Source organism: Octopus bimaculoides, chromosome 1, assembly GCF_046866305.1.
Source record: "Octopus bimaculoides isolate indiv1 chromosome 1, ASM4686630v1, whole genome shotgun sequence".
Classification (NCBI taxonomy): Eukaryota; Metazoa; Mollusca; class Cephalopoda; order Octopoda; family Octopodidae; genus Octopus; species Octopus bimaculoides.
Genome location: NC_142928.1, coordinates 132,198,278 through 132,214,926, shown reverse-complemented (window position 1 = coordinate 132,214,926; position 16,649 = coordinate 132,198,278). Strand labels below are relative to the sequence as shown.

The 16,649-nt window shown below is 35.5% G+C and overlaps 1 protein-coding gene across 1 annotated transcript in view; it reads right to left on the bottom strand.

The window, feature by feature from the left end:
* The window catches only part of LOC106882646 (uncharacterized), a 59,475-nt gene that overhangs the window by 38,237 nt on the left and 4,589 nt on the right, over positions 1 to 16,649 (bottom strand). The window lies entirely within an intron of this gene.

Genomic DNA, 16,649 nt, shown 5'->3' with positions numbered 1-16,649 from the left:
TACAGGCACAACAGAAACAGGAAGTAAGAGTGAGAGAAAGTTGTGGTGAAAGAGTACAGCAGGGTTCGCCACCATCCCCTGCCGGAGTCTCGTGGAGCTTTAAGTGTTTTCGCTCAACAAACACTCACAACGCCCGGTCTGGGAATCGAAACCGCGATCCTATGACCGTGACTCCGCTGCCCTAACTACTGGGTCATTGCGCCTCCACACTACTAAATACAGGAAATTGAAATAAAATACGCGTCATGTGAAAGAAAATGCCAGAGAATTAGGCAAATCGCGAATTAAACATGGAGTACAATAGGTACAAATTACTCGAAGAAATTTTTAGGCAGCTTATGAACAAAAAGAACGCATTTGTGTAATAAATTCTTCTGAGACAGATAAAGTAAGTACCAGTAAGTTAATGAGGACACTTAAACTGATTATATTCCAGCACAAAAGCATTGTTTTCCTTGTCATCGTCATCAATACCGCCTTTACTACATTTCGTCTGTTTTTACGCTCTGAGTTCAAATTCCACCGTTCATCCTTTGTGGGTCGATAAGGTAAGTACCAGGGGTCGGTGTAATAGACTATACCCCTCCACAAAATTTCAGGTCTTGTGCCTATAGTAGAAAGGATTATTATTATTATTATTATTGTGTTTTTGTTTGAAAGACGGCGCCTGACAAAATGCTTAGTGGTATGTCGTCATTCTTTTATTTTCTGAGTTCAAATCCTGCCGAGGTCGGCTTTGCCTTTCCTACTTTCAGGGTTGATAAAATAAGTACCAGTCAAGTACTGAAGTCCATGTGTTCGACTTGCCTCCTACCCACAAAAAGTGCTGGGCCTGTGTCAAGATTTGAATCCATTATTATGTTTTCCTTTTGCTACAGCCAAATCTCAACCAGACACGTCAAAGGGCAACAGGTCTCCGCACTTGTCACATTTGTCTGCACCTAAATATCAAAACGGGTGTGTGCCATACATCTGGAAAAAAAACTGGTGTCTGTTTCTTATATATCAAAAAATCTCTTTATATAATGCATAGTTAGTTGGCACTCCGTCGCTTACGACGTCGAGGGTTCCAGTTGATCCGATCAACAGAACAGCCTACTCGTGAAATTAACGTGCAAGTGGCTGAGCACTCCACAGACACGTGTACCCTTAACGTAGTTCTCGGGGATATTCAGCGTGACACAGTGTGACAAGGCTGACCTTTTGAATTACAGGCATAACAGAAACAGGAAGTAAGAATGAGAGAAAGTTGTGGTGAAAGAGTACAGCAGGGTTCGCCACCATCCCCTGCCGGAGCCTCGTGGAACATTAGGAGTTTTCGCTCAATAAACACTCACAACGCCCGGTCTGGGAATCGAAACCGCGATCCTATGACCACGAGTCCGCTGCCCTAACCACTGGGCCATTGCGCCTCCTAGGGGTACAAATATACAAAGCCCAGTATACCCATCATGACTACTCGTCTGATAAGGGTACACCAGTACATGCATCCAACGATATGTGTGTGACATGGTAACCTTGTATCAAGATTAACAGCGCACGACCTTGCGGGTGAGGTCAAGTTAGGATTTTCTTCAGGTTAAGTAGCTCATTCCGCTCAAACGGTCCCTGAATAAGAGTCCTTTAAGAGTGATGAACGAAAGACCCATATTTTCAGTGGTGAATTATTCAAATTCCAAAGAATTCCTCTCAACACACGGCTATCATGCTCCCCGACCACTATTTCTGCTCATGATCAGAGATGCGCATATCGTCAACCACCAAGGGACATGCTCAACTGGTTAAGGTCAAACAACTGACAAGAAAATCTGTGGTATAGAGCAATATATATTTGTTGTAGCCCTAATTTTCACACCAAAGCCAAACATGTACATGTTAACACCTCCAATCAGTTAAGAACAGAAGCCATGTGAGCCACTTTGCCTGGTACTGCATTAGGGCACTTACTATTATTATTATTATTACTATTATCATTATTATTATTATTATTATTATTATTATTATTATTATCATTATTATTATTATTATTCAGTAGTTTTATTTTTATAACGTGCTTTCACTTCACTAGCGAGCGCAACTCTGTGCGCCTTGGGTATGTGCTATGGTTTGCTGTGATGCTCTTATGGTTACTGTATTGAAAGTGTTTTGCGTAGGATGCGTGCAGTGCCCAGTAGTGCAATTTTCTGTATGTTATATATATTTGTAAGCCCTGTTGTTTTTGTTATGGGCTGAAGATTGGAATAGTGAAGTTTTTGTTCGCTTAACCATGAAACGATTCGTACCCAATTAACTAAAGGCTTGTTTTGTTTGTGCTTTTCCCTCCGGTTTTTTGTTCTATGTGTGCCATAAATATCGCCATCCATTTTAGAGAAAAATTTGTAGTTTAGAATCAGTGGTTCTTTGACTGCTGTTTCTGAATTTTCAGTATGTTGGAGAAGCAACTCAATTGCTAATCCCTTATATTTATGATGATAAATGGTCTTACCGATAAAGGTTTATTTCATACTGAACTACTTGGCAAAATTGTTAATTGTTAATTCTATTATTAATTGACGATTCCCTGCCCTCATTTCTTGTATATTTTATATTTGATATCTCTAAGTTAGATAGTTAAACCGTAATCCTTCCACACGGAACATTTTTTCATACGGGACTATTTGCGGCGCACATGGAGTGGATTTCTTTGGGGTGGGATGCCTGAACTCGCTAGCCGATGAATTCGTAAGTGCCTTTCTTATCGTTGATTTTTGGTGTCGCATGGCCAAGGATTACCGTGAATTTTTTTAGAGACACTTTCAAATTTATCAGAATATTTGGGCTGAAGATTGGAATAGTGAAGTTTTTGTTCGCTTAACCATGAAACGATTCGTACCCAATTAACTAAAGGCTTGTTTTGTTTGTGCTTTTCCCTCCGGTTTTTTGTTCTATGTGTGCCATAAATATCGCCATCCATTTTAGAGAAAAATTTGTAGTTTAGAATCAGTGGTTCTTTGACTGCTGTTTCTGAATTTTCAGTATGTTGGAGAAGCAACTCAATTGCTAATCCCTTATATTTATGATGATAAATGGTCTTACCGATAAAGGTTTATTTCATACTGAACTACTTGGCAAAATTGTTAATTGTTAATTCTATTATTAATTGACGATTCCCTGCCCTCATTTCTTGTATATTTTATATTTGATATCTCTAAGTTAGATAGTTAAACCGTAATCCTTCCACACGGAACATTTTTTCATACGGGACTATTTGCGGCGCACATGGAGTGGATTTCTTTGGGGTGGGATGCCTGAACTCGCTAGCCGATGAATTCGTAAGTGCCTTTCTTATCGTTGATTTTTGGTGTCGCATGGCCAAGGATTACCGTGAATTTTTTTAGAGACACTTTCAAATTTATCAGAATATTTGGGCTGAAGATTGGAATAGTGAAGTTTTTGTTCGCTTAACCATGAAACGATTCGTACCCAATTAACTAAAGGCTTGTTTTGTTTGTGCTTTTCCCTCCGGTTTTTTGTTCTATGTGTGCCATAAATATCGCCATCCATTTTAGAGAAAAATTTGTAGTTTAGAATCAGTGGTTCTTTGACTGCTGTTTCTGAATTTTCAGTATGTTGGAGAAGCAACTCAATTGCTAATCCCTTATATTTATGATGATAAATGGTCTTACCGATAAAGGTTTATTTCATACTGAACTACTTGGCAAAATTGTTAATTGTTAATTCTATTATTAATTGACGATTCCCTGCCCTCATTTCTTGTATATTTTATATTTGATATCTCTAAGTTAGATAGTTAAACCGTAATCCTTCCACACGGAACATTTTTTCATACGGGACTATTTGCGGCGCACATGGAGTGGATTTCTTTGGGGTGGGATGCCTGAACTCGCTAGCCGATGAATTCGTAAGTGCCTTTCTTATCGTTGATTTTTGGTGTCGCATGGCCAAGGATTACCGTGAATTTTTTTAGAGACACTTTCAAATTTATCAGAATATTTGGGCTGAAGATTGGAATAGTGAAGTTTTTGTTCGCTTAACCATGAAACGATTCGTACCCAATTAACTAAAGGCTTGTTTTGTTTGTGCTTTTCCCTCCGGTTTTTTGTTCTATGTGTGCCATAAATATCGCCATCCATTTTAGAGAAAAATTTGTAGTTTAGAATCAGTGGTTCTTTGACTGCTGTTTCTGAATTTTCAGTATGTTGGAGAAGCAACTCAATTGCTAATCCCTTATATTTATGATGATAAATGGTCTTACCGATAAAGGTTTATTTCATACTGAACTACTTGGCAAAATTGTTAATTGTTAATTCTATTATTAATTGACGATTCCCTGCCCTCATTTCTTGTATATTTTATATTTGATATCTCTAAGTTAGATAGTTAAACCGTAATCCTTCCACACGGAACATTTTTTCATACGGGACTATTTGCGGCGCACATGGAGTGGATTTCTTTGGGGTGGGATGCCTGAACTCGCTAGCCGATGAATTCGTAAGTGCCTTTCTTATCGTTGATTTTTGGTGTCGCATGGCCAAGGATTACCGTGAATTTTTTTAGAGACACTTTCAAATTTATCAGAATATTTGGGCTGAAGATTGGAATAGTGAAGTTTTTGTTCGCTTAACCATGAAACGATTCGTACCCAATTAACTAAAGGCTTGTTTTGTTTGTGCTTTTCCCTCCGGTTTTTTGTTCTATGTGTGCCATAAATATCGCCATCCATTTTAGAGAAAAATTTGTAGTTTAGAATCAGTGGTTCTTTGACTGCTGTTTCTGAATTTTCAGTATGTTGGAGAAGCAACTCAATTGCTAATCCCTTATATTTATGATGATAAATGGTCTTACCGATAAAGGTTTATTTCATACTGAACTACTTGGCAAAATTGTTAATTGTTAATTCTATTATTAATTGACGATTCCCTGCCCTCATTTCTTGTATATTTTATATTTGATATCTCTAAGTTAGATAGTTAAACCGTAATCCTTCCACACGGAACATTTTTTCATACGGGACTATTTGCGGCGCACATGGAGTGGATTTCTTTGGGGTGGGATGCCTGAACTCGCTAGCCGATGAATTCGTAAGTGCCTTTCTTATCGTTGATTTTTGGTGTCGCATGGCCAAGGATTACCGTGAATTTTTTTAGAGACACTTTCAAATTTATCAGAATATTTGGGCTGAAGATTGGAATAGTGAAGTTTTTGTTCGCTTAACCATGAAACGATTCGTACCCAATTAACTAAAGGCTTGTTTTGTTTGTGCTTTTCCCTCCGGTTTTTTGTTCTATGTGTGCCATAAATATCGCCATCCATTTTAGAGAAAAATTTGTAGTTTAGAATCAGTGGTTCTTTGACTGCTGTTTCTGAATTTTCAGTATGTTGGAGAAGCAACTCAATTGCTAATCCCTTATATTTATGATATATATATATATATATATATATATATATATATACATACACACAAACACACACACACACACACACATATGGACATGAATACATGAGCACACACACACAAATACATATGTATACACTCTGTATTTAATGTGAAATACGTGGTGTTCGTTCACAGAAGCATACGTAACATTGGTTTCACTTTTCTTTTCCGCAAATTGTGATTGTTATAATCTCTGAAGATTATAACATGCCATTATAATATACATGCCTTGGATTGACTGAGTGTTTCATTAATAATTGGCCAAAGTATAACTAATCAGTCATCAGATAATCAAAAGTGACGTTTTCGCTTCCACGAGGGTAAGTTCCTAGCTTTGGGTAAGAGAAAATACAGGAGGATCAGTTAATTATGATTTTATTCAAAATATTCCCCTCTCAGATTCACACGCTTATTTCAGCGGTCCTTCAGTTTTTCTAAGCCTTGTAAAAAGCTCGGAAGGTTGCACCTTCAACCAGGCCTTTCGCGATCCCTATAAAGCCAGGAACTTTTCAGCACCACCTGGTATCTATCTATCTATCTATCTATCTATCTATATATCTATCCATATGTCTGTCTGTACATATCTGTTTACATCTACGTATTATAGATACATGTTTATGTATGCATCTTTTATCTTTCACTTTTTTCAGTCATTAGACTGCAGTCATGCTGAAGCACCTCCTAGAAGAATTTTTAGTCGAATGAATCGACCCCAGTACTTTATATGTATATATGTATGTATGTATGTATGTATGTATGTACACACAGATACACACTTATAACGCCACAAATCTTTTTAGCCAATGAACTCCGGCCATGCACCATCTTGAAAGGTTTGGACGAACAAATCGACCACTGTACTTATTTTATAAAGCCTGGCGCCTATTTTATCAGTTGCTTTTGCCTAACTGCTGAGTTACAGAAGCACGAACAAACCAGTATTTGGTTGTAAAGCGAGATTCTTAACCACACAGCCATGCCTACACCTATTATAAAAAAACACATACACGTTCCCGCCCAGTGTAATATTGGGAAAGAATATAGGGTAAGAATCACAAACAATTAAGTATACAAAAAGACCTTCTGCACACACTGATGCATAAGTCACACTTTCATATATCTTTATAAATAAACATATATTCGTGCCTCTTATAACACACAATGGCATATATACACTCATAAACGCAGTTATACTTAAACACATACACACAATAAATCACATACACAATAATTGGTACACACACACATACACACACGCAATTATTTGTGCCCACACAGTAAGTCATACACTTTAGCTTTTCACTTCCTATAGCAAAAATTATAATAACAATGTTATTGATCAATATATCACACATCGTTGACTACGTAAAATAAAACCCAAAACAGCCCGACTCAACACTTGATATACAGCTTCGCCTACACACACAGACACGGACAGATAGACAGGCAGACAGACACACACACACACACACACACACACACACACACACACACACATACACATTATAAGAATGTCATAAAAAATACATAGACGTAGATAAATATCTCCCAGTTATATATAGAATAAACATTTTGAACTAAACGATTTAACAACAGGGCTCAATAACAGTGAAAAAGAGAGGAATGGCGGTTCTTTTATATTCTTCTTCGGGAACAGCTTACTATTGGTGAACAATCGACAATGTTGGAGAGAAATTTAGGAAAACAGGGGCTCAATAACAGTGAAAGAGAGAAATTTAGGAAAACAGGGTTCAATAACAGGGAAAAAGAGAGAAATTTAGGCTTAATTTGGCGGTTCTTTTATATTCTTCTTCAGGAACAGCTTAGTATTGGTGAACAATCGACAGTGTTGGAGAACATAAAGATTAAAGTTGTAGTTTAGGATAAGTTAGCTGGCATGGAGGACTGGAAGTTACCTGAATATTGGAAAAGATTTACCTGTTCTATGATAATTCGCTCTGGGTATCGAAATGCCGACAACATGACTGATGTTCCACGTTCTCTGAACACAGTAAACGCTGTAAGGCGTACAGCTTAAACGGACTGCATGATGTCATGGCCAGCAGGAAGAGACACAGCAGACCATCCGCCTGCGTCCGCACGCCTGAATTCATCACTGCATCTTTGAACAGCACTTTAGGCTCAATTCAGACGGCTATGTGAAGCTGTAGAGACTGTGATCAATCCCCGGTTGGAGAGGATTGTTGCTCGAAGACTGTACATGTAGCAGTAGGATTCGGCTCCTTGCCATACCTCCTGCAAAAGTCAGAAGTGGTTGTCGGAGAATTTCTATGACTTCATCAGCCCCAATTTCTGGCCTCCGAATTCCTCTGAGTGTAATTTCATGTGAGGGCGCGATTGAGAAAGACACAAACCCCTCTGCTTGCAGCACCAAGACTGAGCTGATGCCCTAGATAAAGGTGTTTGAAGGAATGCATACGCCAGATTCCGGAGCCGTCTTGAGGATGTGGTGGAAATTGAGGTGGGTCTTTGAGCAAACTATTATCTCCAGCTATAATTTAGTTGATATTTTTTGACTTTTTAAAAATACTTTTATTTTTAGATAGGGTATTGTGCTTCCTTTTCCTTTAATTAACCCGAACTTTCTGGAGAGAGCGATACGTAAATACAGCTGATGCGATGAGATGCTTGAAAATAAAATCAAGCCACAAAATTAAAATATGTTCACAATATAATCTATCTGCGAACGCAATTTGTGTTCCTTAAACACGGCGGTGCATCAGCATGGCCGCAGCTCTAAGCTGAAACTATAAACAACAAACAGGGATACACAGATACGTATGACTAAGTGACATCTTAGTCAACAAAATTATAAAGAGTTATGTAAATGTTTGTTTTTTTTTCTTTTTTCATATACATCGCATTTCAGAAGACGCGAATAGATTCAATTGAATTGAAAAACTTCTGAGATTGTCCAAATTTCAAACACATCAGAGAGTTTTTGCATTCTACTTACAAGGACAATCTCCATAAATCGAGGGCTTTCAGTCTACTATATTATATATGTGAGACTCTACTTTGTGCATGCATGCATACATACATACGTACGTACGTATGTGCGTATGTATGCACTATGTATGTATATGTCTATGTATGTGTGCGCGCGAGTGTGTTTATGTGTGTGTGTGTGTGTGTGTGTGTGTGTGTGTGTGTGTGTGTACGTGTGCATGTATTTATGTAAGTGCGTGCGTCTTCGTTCCCACACCCGCTTGTCAAACAACCGTTGTTGGTTTGTTCACGCCCCCGTAAACTAGGGGTTCGGCAAAAAGAAACCGATAGAATAAATATCAGATTTAAAATGTGGTCCTACAGTTTAGCTGCAGTTCAGCTGCCGAAATAAGTGAAAAATAATCAAAGAATAACAGTTAAACTAGAAGATATTCGCGTTTTTAATGATACGAACGCACACACAAACACAAATATATCGCTTATTTTTTACTTGTTTCAGTCTTTGGACTGCGACTGTGCTTGCGTACCCCCTTCAAGGGGTTTTAGTCGAACATATCAACAATAGTATGTATTTTTAAGTCTGATATTTATTCTATCGGATTCTTTTCACCGAACCGCTAACTTACACAAAGAACACCGAACCCCTAACGTAAACAAAGCAACACCGATTATCAAACGGTGGTTGTAGGACAAGCACCGACACAAAAATACGCGCGCGTACACACAAACAGACATGCACACAGCACACGCATAAATGCGACGGGCTTCCGCACAGTTCCTGTCTGTCAAATTCACTGAAATGATACTAGTCGGTCCGAGGCTATAGTAGAAGATACTTCCCCGACACGAGGTGCCGCGCGGTGGGACTGAACCCGAAACTACGTGATTGTAAAGCAAACTTCTCAACCACACGGCCAATTGCTCAAATAATTCATTTGTACATATTAAATGTAAACATAAATTTGCACGTAGACATCAAGAAATATAGATAGCAACAAACAAAGCGCATGGAATGACGAGAAATCATATAACCTGTTTTTTTAAACTTATTCACTTGTAGATATGTGATTTCAACAGATGTGACACTCCTTAAATGTGAGATCATTGTGACATATGTGAATCTTTTGATTGATTTTGTGCGTTATATGAAACCTCACGCACTTCAGCTTTTTATAACACTTAGGTCAAACTTTCATGTTTATATATATTTTATCAGTCAATAGAAACCTACCTATGAATTTCATAGAATGTAGGTTGTACATTCTAAATCCCGTACGATTTATGTTTCGATGGCAAAGAGTTTCGACTACTTTCAGTTTGCTATGGCAATGCTTCACTTTCTAATTTTATCTCCCTATACCACTGATCACAGATTGAAAGTGTATTATTAAAAATACTTGGTTGTTTCACTGTGGTCTTCAAGGTTTCGCTCTGAATATTAAGGTAGAAGTATCACAGATATGTAGACAACCAGCTTGAAGAGGAATCTTCTTTCCAGCAGCAGAGAAACGTTCATCCGTTGGCGAAATTTAGCACTAACAGTGCTTATAAAATATCCACACTTAATCTAAAATATGTTTGGAGTTATAACAATTAGAAAATAAATAAATGGATCTGACAAGCAAAGTATCGGAATCTCGATAAATTTGATACTTATTCGATGCAGTGAGAGTCTTTTCTTTTTCTTAGTCGAACTATTAATGCATTAGTTGATATTCCAAATAATTTATTCGGTGGCATAAATTTAGTCTTAAATGTCTGAGGATAATTATATAAGAAATTTCATAGAATATATATTTATTTCGTACTGAAAATCGAGATCGAGCGAGCTTTTGCCCTATTGCTCGACGTGTGGTTTTCGTCCACGCTGAGCTCGCCTTGGGACACCTGCGTTACCGTTTGGCAAGTGATTTGATCACAGGCCGTGTGTTGAAACAAAAGCGTGAAATGCACGTATTAGCTGTTCGAGACACACAAAGGCTGTTGACTTTACTTTATAGTTTGGTGTCAAAATTTTCATCGCTCCAATTGCGACTTGGGTGCTTCTGCAGCGATTTAATTTTAATCTAAAGAGGAGAGATCATCCTTGCATGATAACCGAAAGACCGCGATTTCGATCATGCTGGGTTTCATTCGGCACCAGTACAGTAGGAACCAGTCAGATCAAAATTGCGATCAATCGATTATCAAAACAACATATTCTGTCAGAGATTATAATTTCGAAAATCTTCCATAGCATGTTTACATGGCAATATTATTTTGTCCACATTGTTTACCCAGGGAGTCAATATGAGTTTAATTCGTGATAGTCATCAATCTACATCACATCCGTGAAGGAGCAATAGAGAAAGTTTAAATATTTTCTTTAGTTTGACAAATGTATTTGATTCTACTTACAGAAATTAAACATTCAGAAAAAAAGGCGATCACTAATTTACTGTTTACCAATGAATGTTATCTTAAGGATCATAAATAGGCAGTCCTTTGCCGTTTGTCTTATTTCTGCGAGTTGAAAGACAGAACTACTTCATATCAGCTGTGTGTGTGTGTGTGTGTGTGTGTGTCTGTGTGTATGTGTGTGTATGTGTGTGTGCGTGCGTGTGTGTGTGTGTATGTGTGTGTGTGTGTGTGTGTGTGTGTGTACGACGGACTTCTTTCAGTTTCCGTCTACCAAATCCACTCACGAGGCTTTGGTCGGTCCGGAGCTATCGTAGAAAGCACTTGCACGCAGTGGGACTGAACCCAGAACCATGTTGTTGGGAAATAAACTTCTTACCACAGAACCACGACTATATATGTATATAGGCTATATAGGTGCTGGAGTGGCTGTGTGGTAAGTAGCTTGCTTACTAACTACATGGTTCCAGACTCAGTCCCACTGCGTGACACCTTGGGCAAGTGTCTTCTACTATGGCCTTGAGCCGATCAAAGCCTTGTGAGTGAATTTGGTAGACGGAAACTGAAAGAAGCCTGTCTTGTATATATGTATGTATGTATGTATGTATATGTTTGTGTGTCTGTTTTTGCCCCCTTCCATCGCTTAACAACCGAGGTTGGTGCGTTTACGTCGCCGTAACTTAACGGTTCGGCAAAAGAGGCCGATAGAACAAGTACTAGGCTTACAAAAAATAAGTCCTGGGGTCCAGCATGGCCGCAGTCAAATTACTGAAACAAGTAAAAGAATAAAAGAATATATATATATATATAATTCAAATTTACAGAAGACGAAGGACGAAGAAAGATAAGGGAACAGCAAGCAGGCGTATTAGTTTGATGCTCGGGAAGAAAAGAAAAGTCTTTGACGTATCGAACGTACACTCTTCGACAGAAAGGGATGAAAAGGGTTAAAATGGAGAAAGAAAAGTGGTAACAGAAAAAGACTGTGTAAGGATTAAGATGATATATATATATAGTCCATATTCAATTAAGAGGAGAAAATGGAGAGATAATGGTTGATAATTATTTATTAATAAATTGATAATCATTCATTCCTACAGTTGCTTCAACTTGTACTCATTCAATAAATTACAAATTTATGCAATAAATTTGCATTTATAAGTTATGAACAAAATATCAACAGGGAAATACTTGTTGACTAATCTGTTCTCTCCAGCACACTCTATATATATATATATATATATCTGTATATATATATATATATATATTTATATAAATAAGGATAACATCGTTATTTAAAAATACCGATCTTATCAGGTGGCCATCATTGGAAAAAATCTTAGAGGCAATAATTATTATTATTATTATATATATATATATATATATATATATATATATATATATATATATAAATATATTACATTATATTACATTAATCCTATTTCGGCCAAAGTTCTTTCGTCACACTTCTGTGACTTCATCAGTGGTCCTTTACTTTCTTCTTTCTTATGTGTGTCTCACCTTGCTAACCATCAGCAAATTAACACAAAATATACAGTGCGTTTGTTTTTATATATAAATATATATGTATGTATATATATATATATATATATATATATATATATATATATATATATATATATATATATATATATATATATATTCTTTTATCTGTTACTTGTTTCATTCATTGAACTGCAGCAATGCTGGTGCATCGCCTTGAAGAGTTTCGGTCGAATGAATCGAATCCATTTTAAAACCTGACATTTATCGGCTCTCTTTTGCCGAACCTCTAAGTTATGGCTACAAAACTGGTTGTTTGAAAGTCATGTTTTCATTTCATTTCAGGATACAAACGTATTAAATTTCATACACGTGACGTCACTAATAACTTTCCCATGAAAGTTATTAGCACTGTTGTTTAGTTAACCTTTTTAAAGTAATGTTTTTATAAACAATGTGTGTGTGCGTGCATGTAAGAGTGAGTATTTTGTTTGCGTTTGCGAATATATAAATATGTGTGCGTATGTGTGTGTGTATTAGTTTGTCCGTTGTTGTTGACAATACACATACATATAAATATACATATAGACACACACATAAAACTGCATAAGCATATATATACATATATATACGCCCATACATATATGTATGTGTATGCATACAAATGCATGCATACATACATATGCATACACACATACATATACATACACACACAAACAGGTATATATATATATATATATATATATATATATATATATATATATACAAAAAACATATATGTACTTAGACACATATACACATACAGATATACAGATATACGTATAAGTATATTAATTAAATGAAACATTTCGAAATCAATGTCTTTTCTCCCCAAACGAGGACGGAATTCGAGAAGACAGTTATTTACTCAAGAAATATTTAGCCTCCAGCATTCAAGGTGCTAACAATTCGTTTCTTTGTTCAAACACTTGCCAACTTGAAGCATAGTTGTTAATTTTTCACTCAAACTTCTCACAACATGTTTCATTTTGAAGTTACTGTTCCTGAATGTTTGTACACGAGGATTTCTCTTACACATGAATCATACATACATATGAGTGTGTATGCATATATATTTATCATGTATATGTATGTAAGTATATGTATATGTGTGTATATATATATATATATGGAAAAAAGACAAAGTAGAAAATGCTAAACTACTTTTATAAAGAACATTACAGTACCGGTTTCGATCCTTGAGATCTTTTCAACAGTAAATATGAATAATAAATTTTTGAAAAATTATTGAAAAATTAAATTTTGGTAAATTTAAAAGAAAGGTCTTTTTAAAGACATATTTGTATAATATTCAAATAACGGGCATTTTTCTTGTTTCTGCCTGTCTCTGTTTCACTTGTTAACTGTTGTGGGTTCGAAGAAGGAGTGCTATGATATATACATATATATATATATATATATATACATATGCACACATATATATATATATATATATATATATATATATACAAATTATAATTAAGATACCACCATGCTAGATATAGCAACCAAAACTTGACTCTATTCACTGCGGTGGTATTTTGACCATATCGCACAAGGAGTTTAGGCAGGCAATTTAAACTGGTCGTGTGCATACGTGCATATATATGTGTGTATACGTGCGCATCTGTAAGTATTCGTATGTTGTATATATATATAATATATATATATATATATATATATATATATATATATATATATATATATATATATATATATATATATATATATCAATATATTTGTATTTATATACTATTTTGTGTGTATTCTACTGATGAGACAAAGCGTTTCTTATGCAAAGCCAGAAATCCGGGTTCTGGAATTCTCCAATAATTTTTTGCTAGTTTATTTTGTCTCTTTGTCTTCTCTCCTGGTGCTGTATGAACATTTAATGTGGTTTTAGAGTCAAGTTTTGGCTGCTATATCTAGCATGGTGGTATCTTAGATACACTTAATTATAATTTTAATAATTATTATTATCTATTAGGTGGTTTTTATTCCCATGCTAGCCACTTGATATGATCGGTATTTTAAATAACGATCTCGATAATGAACTGTGGACGAGATCTAATAGAGATGAATGTTTCGACATAGCAATGGGATCAAGCAACTCAGCGCAAGTCACTGATCTTCTTGGAACGTACATCCTATTCCAAATGAAGTTCTGGTTTCCTTAACTGGACAGATGTGGTTTATATTAGAATGCTACTCTCTTCATATTAGATTGTTGTAGTAGAAATGGTGAGAAACTTTCTTGACGTAATGCCTTGTATGAATATCGGATTATTTTAACTATACCAGAAACCGAACAAAAATTTAAGGTACGTTAATAAAAATCCAATTATCCACACTCTATCATAACAGGAATTATAAACAATATATCCAATCAAATATCTAGACTTTCGGCAAATGAAATATTTCATCATATTTTATTATACTTTTTCCTGGCTCTATAATAGCAAGAATATATGTAAGAAGTATGTGCGTGTGTATGTATGTGTGCGTGTGTATGTGCATGTGTGTGCGCGCGCGTGTGTGTGTGTGTATGTATATATAAATAAATACATGTGTCATACATAAGGATATAAACATAATTTTATATGTAGGTTGCACATTCAATCAATCCAATTTTAATCTTATATATATTGAAGCGCAGTATAACCTGTCAGTCACGCTAGAGAGAGAGGAGAGTAAAACAACAGACGGAATGCGAGTGAATGACACTTACAGATGCTGAAAGGCAGACGACAGCATTTAAAGGCTTTGCTCCGAAGATGCTGATATTCTAATCAAAATAAATCTGCAAATTTTTATTGTAAATTGCATTTATTTTATTGGTCTCTCTCTCTCTCTCTCTCTTTCTCTCTCTCTCTCTCTCTCTCTCTCTCTCTCTCTCTCACTCTCTCTCTCTCACACACACACACACACACACACACACATACGTGCACGCATGTATATATATTTGTGTATTTGTGTGTGTATACTTTCAGTTTTTCCTTTCGTTGTAGTCTTTTTTCCCTTGCTTGCCTTTTCTATTACACACCTTTATTTCCTTTTCCAAGAAAACGATAAGATATTTTCCTGATTTCATCGATCTAGAAACTGTAAACAAGCATGCGCGCGCACATACATTCATACACTAACACACACACATACATATGCACGTGTGCACATGCATAGGTGTATATAAATATGTATGTGTATATACATATAGAGAGAACTGGTGAGAGATATGTCTATAAAACAAATGTATGTATATGTATGCATATATATATATATATATATATATATATATATATATATATATATATATATATATATATATATATATATATATATATATATATACACACAGGGGGAGAGATATGTCTATAAAATGAATGTATATATGTGTGTGTGTGTGTGTGTGTTCATCTTCCTATCTATCTATCCACATATATATATATATATATATATATATATATATATATATATATATATATATATATATATATACACGCACACACACACATATATATATCACGGGGATTAGACGCATTCTTGTCTGTCTCCTGTCAGAGCTTGTTTCTCCGCGTTCACCAACTCAACTCGTCTAAGCTTAGCAACACTTCCTATCTGTTTTCACTAACTTGATTTTGTTGCGGGAGCAACTGTTATGTCGAAAACGTATCTTGTTGTGAAGCTCGAAATACGAAGCAGAAAAACAGCCAACAACTGATGAAGGGTCGTTTTTTTCGTGTTGCTCGTCTTGTTTTCCGTTTGTTCCTTTCGTTCGCAAAAAAAGTTTGTATTCCATGTTTTCGTATTTTATGTTCATTTTATGTTGTTTATATTCCGTGGTACCTTGTGCCAATATATGCATGTGTATACAAATATATGTATGTACATATATATATGTGTATGCATGCATATATATCTATATATATTATATATATACATAATATATATATGTATGTATGTATATATATATATATATATATATATATATATATATATATATATATATATATGCATATATGCATATATGCATATATATGCATATATATATATATGCATATATGTATATACATACATACATATATACATATATATATATATATATATATATATATATATATATATATATATATATATACATATATACATACATGCATATATATATATATATGAATATATGAACTGGTTGTCAAGCAGTAGTGGGGGTGAAACACTGACGCCAAATCAACTTACAAGACTTTGGTCGGCCCGAAGCTATAGTGGAAGATACTTGCCCAAGGGACTGAACCCGCAGTCATGTGGTTGG